Source organism: Choristoneura fumiferana, chromosome 16 (assembly GCF_025370935.1).
Source record: "Choristoneura fumiferana chromosome 16, NRCan_CFum_1, whole genome shotgun sequence".
NCBI classification, from domain to species: Eukaryota; Metazoa; Arthropoda; class Insecta; order Lepidoptera; family Tortricidae; genus Choristoneura; species Choristoneura fumiferana.
Genome location: NC_133487.1, coordinates 13572921 through 13586775, shown reverse-complemented (window position 1 = coordinate 13586775; position 13855 = coordinate 13572921). Strand labels below are relative to the sequence as shown.

General features: G+C 37.3%; 1 long non-coding RNA gene across 1 annotated transcript; it reads left to right on the top strand.

Annotated features, from left to right (window-relative positions):
* Positions 1–9391: 9391 nt before the first annotated feature.
* LOC141436239 (uncharacterized) lies at positions 9392–11979 on the top strand. Its single transcript, XR_012452283.1, has 3 exons — positions 9392–10980; positions 11115–11246; positions 11844–11979. It is a non-coding gene; the product is annotated as an uncharacterized lncRNA (long non-coding RNA).
* Positions 11980–13855: the final 1876 nt, after the last annotated feature.

Here is a 13855-nt window from a genome sequence, read left to right as displayed (position 1 = left end):
GTATTAGCAAAAACGGAAGTGCAAAACCAGACACAAAAAACATATGATGAAAACGCATAAAAAACAAAATCATGACACAAAATCATCAACATACAGGAACTTAGTATCGAAAAAACCTACTTTTATGCAGCCATAACTGTTTTGACACAAATATTTGAGACTACCTGCCATAGTAAAACTTTTAGAACTTAGAATAAGCTATCCAGCGACATATCGCATGTCCTTATTGGTCATTAGGCCAATTAGCCCACCCTCCTTTATTATTAAAAGGTTCCACCTTGGTACATGATCAGTTTGTTCGATTGTAACATCCTTAACCTTCTGTAATGGTTAATACAGGGAAATCATCTTGAATCACTTTAAGTATACCTAGAAATATTTAGGTCAAGAGGCTAAGAGGTACTCTACTTGATTGGATATTACAATCACACTTGATTTAAGGCATCGTCGGTAAACGGTGTCAAATTTTCCAATTCTCTATTAAATTTTGTCTAATTCGAAACCTCACGCCTACCTAATGGTTCAAAGACTAAACAAACTTAATTAACAGTTCGAGATGTCGAAAGTCATTCTTTAACAAAGTGAGAAACGCCGCGCTTGTAAATTAGGGTCGTCGATAAAGCATCGACTTGTTTTATGGGGGGCAACTCACAACTCGTTCGTACTTTGATCAGCTTAGTTCAGAACTTTGAGACGACGCAGGTGTGACAGCGGAATTGGTCTTACGGCACGGAAATGCTTTGAAGTTGGTGATTTTAGGTGAGTTTCAATGTGGGAGATGGACTAGTGTTTTCAACCGCCAGTTGAAAATGGGTTTATATTGTTAGCGGGACTGTAGGTATATTACGATTCTGTAAGGTCAAACAAGAAAGGATCTATTTCAACACAGTTGATTCTATTTTTTGGGAGGCCAAGTAATTAATTAGGGTGCTTTGAAAAACTAAAGCTATTAAGTTTGAAATAAATTTATGTTTGTGAATTTTGTTTGTACGTATGTAATGTACGTATAGAGGTCGTTCTGGAGCGATAAGGCCGCCTATTTCTTACTTTATAATTTTCTCTCTATGTACAATCAAGTGTAAAGAAATCGACACGGCACAAGTGATAAAAAACCGGCCAAGAGCGTGTCGGACACACCCGAAGTAGGGTAGCATTACGAAAAAATTAAGTAATATTTTTCTAAGGATTTCGTATTTTATACGGAATCTTATAAGTTTAGGTATATTTTATACCTTAGGCTGCTATTTACTCTTAAACTACTATTAATTCTCAAGCAAACTTAGCCGTTATAGTTTTCCTTATAGTTATCCTGAATTTTTTCAAATTTTTCCAGCCACCGGCTTACATTTTAGAGGGGGGGGGACGCTCGATTTTTATGAAAATTTGCACTTTAAACTTGAATATTTCGCAAACATATCACTGAATCGAAAAATCTTCTTAGCAAACCCTTAATGGTTTTAAAAGACCTATATATCCAACGATACCCCACACTATAGGGTTGGATGAAAAAAAAAACACCCCCACTTTACGTCTGGGAGGTACCCTAAAAAAAGAAGATTTTCAGAATTTTTTATTGTACCATTTTGTCGCCATACTTTACATATATATTCGTGCAAAATTACAGCTTTCTAGCATTGATAGTCCCTGAGCAAAACCGCGGGCGGACAGACAGACAGACAGACAGACATGGCGAAACTATAAGGGTTCCGTTTTTGCCATTTTGGCTACGGAACCCTAAAAATATGTACAAACTTAAAAATATGTACTTTATGCACTTAACATTAACCTACCTGTTTTCTGTACTTAACCCTTACTATTGTCGTTTTCAATAAATACTCATTGTATTGTATAAATATTTGTACAAAATTAAATTCTTTGAACGTAGGTAATTAAGCTCGACTACTTATAATTTGGTTAGCCGCCATTTAAAACTATTTATTAATGTCACCGGTTAAGTATCACTGTCCGTTCTGGGGTTGAATCGTCTCTACTGTAATCATACTTTAAACTTTAATTAATGAAAGCTCTAACGCCTTTCCGGAAAGCCATATCAAAGCTTCCACCGAAGCCCTTTTAATATCACATCACTTTGTTCCCTTTGTTCCAAACTTTCCAGTTTCTGAAAAACTAATTATTAACGGTGACTAAAAACGAATTTCGTCTGCATCGTAATTGTTGGTATGTCCAATATTTCTTGCCCTGTTTGTAACTTTGTTAAATACTACGTGATATACTTACAAACACAATAACGTTTATTTTGTTAGCAAACTATTTACATTCAAGGGGATGGTTATTATTGTTGGCACGTAAAGTATGACCCTGTACCTTTTGAGCGTATTATTTATTGCAGCCCCACAGTTCTGATTTCGACATGTAATACTTGGGCATACATTTTTGGCAATTGCGTAGTTATTTCCGACTAAGACCTTCTGCCATGTACATGTACTCGTATAATTAACATTTTCAGGCTTAAAATAAGTTACTTTTAGTTTCATGTCTCTTTTCTTTTGTAAAACCCTATTTATTTTAATGCTTTGATTTTTAATTACGCATTATTCTGAAGGTAGGTACAATTTAAGTAAAAACTGTAATAAAATAATCTACTACCTATGACCTATTTGTTGTTTTTTGCATATTTTGTGTGTAAATAAATGATAATTTTCTTTACATTGGAAAAAAGGGTAATAAAATATTTTTCCCTTTTTAGTTAAAGTTTTGAAATCTGTTTTATTACTTTTAGTTAAGTACTTTATGCGAGGAACCGAAACAAATACTCTGGACCTTTCTATTGATCACGTCAAGACCAATGTCATATTTACCTCTATTTTGTTTTCCGTCGCCCAACTATGTATACTCAAGTGCTGACGTTGAAAAATGTAAAGCCGGTCAAGTCGTGTCGTACTTGAGCACAGAGGTTCCATGTGTATGCACTACAGTGGCTTGGAGTGAAAAATTTTCATTAGTCAAAAAGTTGGGTATATCCGGAATTGTCCTCGGAGTTAGTGTACCAGCTTTGCCATCCTCGTCAACGATCACTAACGACATGTAAAAAATTCAACTTCAACTTCAACTTTTTGCTTAGTGGCAATCGGTCGCTTTTGGTTGACATGTAAAAAAATTCAGCAACCTGGCAATAATTCTTCTATTCTATTCTAATCAGTAACAAATCGTCATTACATCATCATCTCTGGCCTATACCTACCTGCACGTCACGCTTCTGAGCACCAGTGGCGTGGCGTTAGGTATTTCCGTGGTAAAGCCGCAGCAAAGATCGCTTACATGTTTCATAAATTTTGTATTTCTTGTTGTTCTATTTTGTAAATATTGGGAAAGCCGACGGGAATAGGGTTCTATGGACGCTTCGCCACTGCTGAGCACAGACCTCGTCTTAGAATCATCATCATCATCATCCCAGCCTATATACGTCCCACTGCTGGGCACAGGCCTCCTCTCAGAACTTGGGCCATAGTTCCCACGCGGGCCCAGTGCGGATTGGGAACTTCACACGCACCATTGAATTGCTTCGCAGGTTTGTGCAGGTTTCCTCACGATGTTTTCCTTGGTAAAGCTCGTGGTAAATTTCAAATGTAATTCCGCACATGAATTTCGAAAAACTCAGAGGTGCGAGCCGGGGTTTGAACCCACGACCCTCTGTTTGAGAGGCCATAGGTCAAACCACTAGGCCACCACGGCTTCTTCGTCTTAGAATGTGTGGGCTTAATGGGCCGTACACACACGGTTAAATTTTAAATGAGAGTTTACACATACATTCCGAAAAACTCCGAGGAGCCCAGGTTCGAACCCACGATTCTCTGCTTTAAAGGTATTTCGGTTTACGACTTTTTACTTAATTCGCTAATTAACTAACAGCGCAATAATTGTTTCTTGGAAGCCGATTTTGACCTACTTATCTACTATTAGCTCAACAATGGGGTTATAAAGTAGGTATATAGATCCTAGGATGTTTTAAAAAGGTTCTTTCCTACCAAAATCGATTTTTATTTTTTGTTGGAACGATGAACACAACCCTGCCAAATATGAGCGATATTATAATTGACCAATCAGCTGTCTTAATTGTATTTCGCGCGGCATGATAAGGTTAGACCAACGAAGCTTGGCTATTGGCTCAAAATTAACTGACCTAAAAACCTTGCAACAAATTTAAACGCCATAATCGCTGCCTAATTCCAGGAAAACCATTAGGCAGGATAATGGTGAACAAAATATTCCTAAACATTCGGTAATGCCATTATGAAAATTATGATCTAAAATTTGTAAGTAGGTATCTCACAATCACAAATCATAAAAGATTCACGAAACGAAATCACGAAACGACGAAAAGTCTAGTAGTCTTCAAGACAATAGCGTGAAGATGTAACAAACAAACACACTCATAAATTACCGCATTTGTAATAGAAAGAAAGAAAATGTTTATTCGGCATATAAACAAAGTAACAAGATAAAACAACAAGGTAAACAATAACACATTTACTTTTAGACGACCAGATAGCCTAGTGGTTAGATAACCTGACTACGAAGCTTGACGTCCCGGGTTCGATTCCCGTATCGGGGCAGATATTTGTATGAATAATACGAATGTTTGTTCTCGGGTCTTGGGTGTTTAATATGTATTTAAGTATGTATCTATCTATATAATTATGTTTATCCGTTGCTTAGTACCCATAACACAAGCTTTGCTAAGGTTACTTTGGGACTAGGTCAATTGGTGTGTATTGTCCCGTGATATTTATTTATTATTTATTTATAGGTAGAGTCATTCACGATGACGCGTGCCGTGATTCTTATTACAATGTCATTAATGTCTAATTTTGACAAAATCACGCGTCTTTGTGGATGGCACTAGGTATAAAGCTGAAAGGGCTGAGGAACAGAACAACAGCGCTGATTTTCAGCTGCAGCCAATAGTAGGAATAGATGTACCATGAAATTCCTTTAAATTATAACAAATGTGTTCAATGTTCAAACGAAACGGGAAATTCGAGTGTCGTTCAAGCTCATTTCAACATTTCTCGGGAAATTCTTAAGCGGATCTTTTCCGGGACAGTATCCGTACTCCGCAGCGGCGACGGCAGCCACATTTCATCCTGACTCACGCTGCCTGTCATGCCGTCTTGCTTGCGGCAAGCGCCTGGAGAGTCCAAGTAATTTGGAAACTTAGAAAATTCTCCTCGAATTGTATTTTAGACGACGCAAAAAAATTATAAGGATTCCGTGATTTTACTAAATTTCTATAAATTACATTGTCATTAACCGTTTAAATTGCGTTAAAAACACCCATTCAGAATTTCATGTGTCCAGATTTAACTTTGTGATTTTATGTTTGTACCTTATAGGTTCGACTCGATATTGTTGGATATCGAAATAAAAAGTATTCTACTTTAGGTCTTCTTAATCTTATTACATTGCGACCCTCTTTGCGTGTTGTAATTTTTCACGACACGAACGCAGGTGACCTAAGCACGACGTCATTAGGATAGTGTCGTTGGGATTTTATCTCCTCTATCTAAGTGATATTCCAGTGATCCAGCGTCACAATATGCTAGGGAGCTAGGTACTGGTAAGGAGAGGTAAATATAATTTTGTCCACTTTTAAGATTTAAGTTGTGATTAGCTAATAGTTGATAACAACAATCTAGGACCTTGAATGTCAAAAAGATGTCAGTAGCTTGACAACTTGGCACCGAGTGACTGGATTGATATTTTTCTTGTTTCAAATACGATTTTTTGGGTCAAATAATTTTTGTTTATAACCAGAACCATTGACGGAGACCACCTAAAATAGTTTTATGTAGGGCGTCCCACTTCAGTAGGTAGCGATTTTAAAGAAATAACACTACTTTTTGAACATGAAACTACCGTGAGACTCACACATACTCGTATTAAATGGTATTGACCCGGACAACTCACATCTTAAATCGAGTTTAGCTTTACATGTTTCGAGCTAAACCGCTGCAGCAGAGCGGTGGCGCGTAGTGCGCGTGTTATGCAGCAGCCGACGAGTCGCGTTGCTCCTAGGAAGAAGGGCTACGGATTAGCCCAAAACATGTCGAGCTAAACTCGATATAAGACGTGAGTTATCCGGGTCAATATCATTCAATATAAATTACACTACTCCATGAATAGCGCTGAAACAACCTTGGGGAAGTCTCCACCTACTTGATGATTCATTTTTAATTCGCGTGCTGATTTACAAGCGATAGAAATTTACACTCTGAGTAATCAACTAAAGACTACCTACTTGTTTTTCTAGTTTTAAAATACTATTTAAGTATTTGTTGGTGGCAGCATTTTGTGCAAGGTCTTTCCAGACTGTTATGTATAGGAATAGCGGGTGGATTTGAACTTGTGTTCCTGTCACTGTCATGTATGTGTGCGTGCATCGTCAGTTCGGCAATGTGGATGAGTGGTAATTATGGGGAAACCCCGCCTCTCTCTTTCTCCTTTTAAGGACCATCCCGCAGTTTCCAGTAAGCTGGTATAATATAAGATAATAATACATTATGTTAAAGGAAAATATTAATTAAATTGGCCATAACAAGTTGTGATCATCTAACCATTAGGATCCTACATTGTGTACTTTTTTGTTTTAGTAATCCCAATGATCTTTTATGTGGTATGTCTGTAATAAGCAAGATATCTATCAGAGCGCAATAAATGTGTCTAAATTAAGTTAATTAAAGCTAGAGATACTTGGAATTCAATACATTAACTAGTATAGTGTGAAAATAGAGTGTAATATGGAAAATAGAGTGTAATATGGGTGAGTAAGTTTAGAGTGTGTAAAGGGCGGGAAAGGATAAGAGTTGACTGGAAGAAATTAACGGGCCTCCACGGAGGCCCGGGGACTACCTTCCTAGCCCCCTGTCCCTCCAACTCTCACCCGCGATTGGTAAAATAACCGGAGGATGATTTACATTTACTGCACTAACTGCGGTGCTAGTCAACTCAAAAGAGGACAGATTAGATGGAATGAGTAAACCCAATTCCAAAATAGTAAAAAGGTGGAAGGAAACACATCCAATCCAACCAATGCTTGATTCATATGCTGCATATCTGTGCAATACACACAGGTTTTAGTTGGGTAACCACTGGGATGTCTAAAAGATCAAAACCAGTGAATTACAAAGTTTTGTGATAATGCCAAGCTGTAAACAGACATGACAAGTGTATGGTTTTGCCCAGAACAGTCGGGGGTTGAGACGGCAAGCCACTTTTCACTGAGCATCTCCGCTTACTAATGTAAGTATCAACAATGACACAGCTACTTTGAATGCGGCCCACAACCATCCCAGTCGCCCTGAACAAGAAGTAAGGTTGTGGTGATATAATAACATATCAACCCTGAAGTAAGTGTCCACACTCAAACAATATGGAGCCATAAGGAAGACAAATCTTTTCATCAAGCATCTCCGCTTACCAATGTAAGTATCAACAATGTCATGACTACTTTGAAATGCAACCCACAGCCAACCCAATTATTCAAAGTGAGGAAATGAGATAAAGTTGTGGATGACATGAACCATACCACCACAGATTTGTATAGTGTGCTGTGAATATCCGTGTATACATACACAGTACACAAACACATGAATAAGCATTTTAGTAAAATTGGATGTAGAGTTCAGCTACAATGCCTGAACACATAAAAAGTTTAATATCATTTATGAATCAGGTTACTCACAAGGAGCGGTAGGGTTATGATAGACAAAGGAATTGCCATGAGATAAATGATAAGCATTGCATTTTGCATAAGACTCATTTACTCAGATAACCAGTACCTTACCTGGAGCTTCCCCAATTTCACAAAGCAAGTAGTCATAGATCATAGGTGTACATATTAGTCCAATAAATGGTCATAATATGGTTGAAACACAAGAGGACAGATCTCACCTTGTCATAACAGGGAATCCAGATCCAATCTGAGATTCTCTGATATCACAAAGCAAGCTTTTAAGTTAAGAGCTATTACGCTATTGGGGGTCCCAGAGGGAGGCCCAATCAAGCACCATCTCTTAGTGATGACTTCAGCTTAGAGCTTGAAAATGTTAAATTACACAGGTTTTACTGATGGCCGGTCAGCCTAACTCAGCTCAAGTGTAATAACCATTATTCATTCTCCAATCTGCCTTCACTAATAGACTACAAATACGGGTGAAATAGCCGGTGACAAACAATCACTAGGATTATCGTTCACAAGCCTTCACCTAATCAGTAAGAACCCGACACGCCCAAAGTAAGCTATTAGAGCCAACCTCGAACATGACGAAATTCAGACTCTAGTTGGGCCAGGTAATAGCCCAATGGAGCCCTAAAATGAAACACTGATGAGTTATGATCGCTTACTGGACAATAAGCACCCAGATAAGACTTTATGGATTCTAATTATTATGAAATTAAGGCAGCTCCGCATTACCTCATCTCTGTAACCCAATACTGCGCAATATTAGTCTACAGAGACTACAGTTCTCACAATTACCTCACTCTGAAAGTTCATAGAATGCTGTATAAGCCGATTCTAATCCATTCAGAGCTACACAACAAATAACTAACAAGTTACAGTGTGAAGTGAGTGTAGGTATATAGTGTGATATGATGCATAGATACCATATAATATAAGTAATAATAGAGCAAAACATGTCACAGGACACAAAATAATTGTCTGAATGGGTTATGTCGTTTCGAGGCAAATAATTCTTAGCTCAGTTAGGTCTATCAATGTTAGACTTGTGAGAGATGTAGATAGTAATTCTCGTGATAGACACTATCCCATCCATACAATGAAGCAAAATTATGATCAGAACACGCATTCGCAGTGCATTCCCACATATGAAGCACACACAAACGTAAAATTAAACACATGGTCCCTAGGTCTCCCTAAAGTTTTCCTACGGTTTCACGCCCTAACGCAGTATAGTATGATTTAGAAAGTTCTCGGTTCATATAACTTTTTAACAAGGACTTCTTATCTATAATAATTAAATAATCTATAATCTATAAATAAGAAAAGGACTTCTGACAGACAGAATTGAGGTAGGATGGAACCAAAAACTTCTCCCAATCTGACATACTCCCTAACCATACAAAGCATGCTCACTTACCTCTTATTTACCTGATAAGGTAAATAAACAATCCCACCTGGTATTCACAACACTACACAAGAAACACATCACAAAATGCCCATTTTTCACTACACACAACACGCATCACGCTCCTAGCTAAATTACACACCCTATTTCGCACCAACAATAATTAATCGCGGAAATCTAGATCAAACTATATGGACCTGCCTAATTCTACACTTCGCGAGAGAATCTCAACCCTGCCTAGCGTTTGGCACGGAGTTGAAGCAGCCTTCAGATTGTGCCAACCACGGCAGTCCCATTTGTATCAAAAACAATAGGAGCCACGCCCAATTTGTGAGCAATTCTAGGAATGAATCTACGTTCTAGAACTTTCTTTAACCCAAAGGCAGTCGTGAAGCATATCCAGACACGCCACGCTAGCACGCTACATAGTCCGAATACCGACAACGCGAATCCTTGGAAGAAAATGCAACAAGCACCCAGCTTCAGTCGCGATCTGAATAGGGCGCCACATCCTCAACCAGGACCCACACTGCAGGCACCCAGAGACCACTGCGGCCACGTGCCGGGACACGCCCAACAACCGACGATTACAGGGATAATTAAACAAGCAAACTACAGAAAATAACGAGAAATACTGCTAGGAAACCAACAGCATCTCATTGTTATTTTCCAATAATAATTAAACAAGAAACTCACAAAATGGGAGATTTGGCAAAACCTGAAGCCACATACCTGACGGGCAGAGTTTCTGCTTACGCGCCGAGAGCCGAAGAAGGAAAGAGAGCGAGCCCGCTCGCGCAACGCTTTTTATAACCTCGAGGCTTCTAGAAACTTCCATTCTTCCCGGAAACGGGGTTCTCAAACATATCTTACTTACACCTCCCTACTACTCCTCCTGTATTGCCATCAACAAATTGCAAACTCCAACACTGAACAAATTCATCATCATCATCATGCAAACCGATACACGTCCCATCGCCGGGCTCCGGCCTCCTTTCAGAACGCGAAGTCCCGGGCTCCAGCCCCCCACGTTTGCCCACTGCAAAATATCAACTTGCTAAGAGAATCAATTGCTTTCCCAATTGACTTGACAAGACAATTATTCCTGTAGTTAGTCGAAAAGTACTCATTTCGTATTTTTAGTACAATTTATGTGATTTTTGTTGTTTTGTTGACTGTGCTCGTTGATACTCTTAAAACCGCTGTATCTCAGACCACCGTGCAGTCACCAATCCCACACAAGTACGCCAAACCCAAAGTCAATCAAACCTGCGTCGGAAGCTGGCCAAACCCAGCTCCCAAGATTCGATCCAAACAAACCGACATCTAAACAACCAAACAAATAAATGAATAAATACATAAACAGAGCAAGTCAAAGAAAAGCCTGTATAAATATGAAACGTTACCCTAAAAAGTGGTAAAAAATTATTTTAATGGTAATTTCTAATAGACTTCTTCTCGTCAAGCCTATATTCGGTCTCCGATTGGCTATTTATAAATCTCACGTTCCTTATTGGCTGTAAAATTCTCAAGTTAGAAAACATCATACAAATAAAATATTACATAATTTGAATTTAAATTATTTATGATAATAATTAAATATTGAATTTTAGTTGAAAAATACATGAAATTTCTAAACGGACTAGCTCTTAGGCGCATTAATGTTTACTAAAACCGTATCTCAGACAGCTCGAACCAGCTGTTGTCACGTAAACGATACTCGAAAGTCTAACTAGAATTTGATATCAAATACTAAACAAAATGCAATTATAATTATTGAAGTTACTAGTTAAACTCCTAAACTACCAAAATCAAGTATTCGTTTAGTGCAAAACCCTTTCAACGATGGGAAAAATGACACATCAATACATAGGTAAGTCTATGCTTTATTCGAACCGTTTTGCTATGATTATTTCCTAAAAGAAAAGCTGTTTTTCTGGTAAAGTGTATTTTCCTTGTGTAAAATAGTAGCCTCTATTATGTACTAAGATTATTTTTATGTTTCAGATAAAATCCAAGAAATAATGGACCAAAAGCGTTTCCATTTATAGGTTAATTTTCCTCACTACTATGGGATGTCAAGAAATTCCAATTGGAACGACACATTTTTACTCCTATAATTGTTCACGACGTTTTCAGGTAAGAACTTAATAAGAATTTCATACTTATAGATAAATCTAATAGTGAAAATGTCTTAGGCAAAATACTCCATAGTAAGGAAATTTTCAAACGTTAATAGCGATTTATTTGGTCAATTGTTTGAGGTAATTTATGTTTAATTATAGTATATGGACAGCAGAAAGAACAGATTTATAATGAAAACATGGATCGAAGTCTAATCATAAAGTCTATTCAACCTGCAAAATTTGACACTCCTGAAAATTTCACTTTGTTATCTGATCAAAATCTATGGGGTTTATTTGGGTATTTATCATATAGACATACTGTACTAAGTCAGAAGGGATGGAATTTATAAAGATTTTGATTATAAATACCAAACAATTATTAATATTAGCCTTTACAAAATTTCAGCCCTTGGGTTAAAAATCTCAAACTGAAAGATGACTAGTTTTGACTCATTTGAGTGTTTGATCCGAAATAAACCTATTTATTCTGTATCAGAGTCACTATTAGGATGAGATTAAAGAAAAAGTACTCAGATCTAACTTGTATTTTTAACAAGAATGCTATATCCAGGATATCATTAGAGCGATTTCAAATAAATTTCTATTTCAGGAAACTTCAGTGCTTTCCTATGGATTTTACAATCAAAATTGCCTACGGCAGCACGAGGAACAGGAAATGGAAGGAAATCAGGATTGGAGAAAGGATTTAATGAGATTTTCAGGAAAACATGGGAAGCCTTAGAAGAGTTTTTTTTAGCCTACGCATTTTTGTAAATATTTTAAGTTACTTATGTACGCTTTGCTAGTAAATCAAACCAGTAGTCCTATTAGGCATGGTTTTAGTTGCTTTTGCCTGTAAAATCACAAAAGGAGAATAAAATTACTTTTAATTAATCTCAGATGGTTTCATTAAATTAGAAAAATAGCGCCATCTACTAGTGAGTAGTGGAACCTCTCCGAATATAGCCCGATAACCCATAACTTGACACACACACACCGCTCCTCACTAGAGGTCGCCACAGTCACGGTTTCAGCTCAGTAATAATGCCATCTATAGTCAAATAGCTAAACATCCTACTTTACTTTATAACTACACTTGTATGCAGCGTGATCAAAGCTTTTTAAACAATAACCTGATGACACCGCGTTTCCAGAGATGTCACTACTTCAACGCGTGCGGAAACCGAGTTTTGAATTTATTAATGCTTATTTCTATAAATACCAACTTAATAGTATATTATGATTTGTAAAGAAACTGATGAACGAATTGATTAAAACAGTGTATTTAATGAGCTGAATTAATTATTTCAATGCATATTATGGAAAAGTGAAAGAAAATTTGTTCTCATAGAAAATATTTCCTATAATCAAGTAACAAATAAGGCAATAATATATGGAGTCTGCTACACACTGTCATGTATGTGTGCGTGCATCGTCAGTTCGGCAATACATACCTCTACATATGCTTAAGAACACATCGTCTTTACGTCTCCTTTTAAGGACCATCCCGCAGTTTCCAGTAAGCTGGTACCTACATAACACAGACCATTATGTTACTATTTTTCTCGCTAATCCTACCGCCAAGCAGCAGCGCCTGCGCTACTGTGTGGAGAGTAAGACATCCGGTGGAATTATTAGCTCATGTGGTATTCAACATTAGCCCTCTAGACTCTAAAATTCACAGTGCTTTAGTTTTACTGTCATACTGTGTAATTTCATTGAATAAATAAATAAATAATAATAGACTGTCTAAGCATCAACTCTCGTGTTGTAATGTCCATAGATCGTTGATTAATTGATAACCACTTTATTTCTTCGATAACATAACTGAAAAAAGATATTTAAACAAATGCAATATCATCAAGGTTATGTATAATTTTGATGCAACATAGATTTCAAAGTGCATCAAAGAAAGAGAATAAGATGTTATAATAGTATTAAGTACCTAAGTAACTAAATTAACTAAACAGTGGATACCATCTGCTATGGTAAAAAGGCGCTGACTCAGCATAAAGCAGCGGATACCGCATGTTGTTCTGCGAGATTCGCTCGAAGAGTGGGCGTTGCTCCTTACTATAACAATCAAGTGACTTACTTGCTTCGTTTGCTGTCCTATTACGAGAGTAAACTTTATAAAAAAGTACATTAATGTAGATTACATTAGCAACTACGTAACAGTTGCTACAATCACATTTATCAGCTGCTATATTCACCAATTAGCCGGCTCACAGCCGAACGGTGTTAGCAGCAATCGCAAAGTACGTTTTCAAGTGACTGTATTCAAAGAGAAATGTCATACTACCATGTCAATAGCAATGGGGAATGAACTCTATCGTACGAGTATGGAGTGGGAAGCGCCAAAGTTCGCATACTCTTCGCTAGTCATTCCGTAATTTTTGTCCTTATCATCGTTTGTCATAAATTTTTTCCCACTGAAACCATACAGTTTTCTGAAACTTTTAAATGGTCATCCTATAGAAAACTATAGGTTAGCTTAGGTTTAGATTATAACAATTTTGAACAATTATTGAATTCAGAGAAACAAGAGTATTATGACAAACGATCGTTCTGACAAACATTACATTCGGACTGCCAATAAGTATGCGAGCCGATATGGACCCA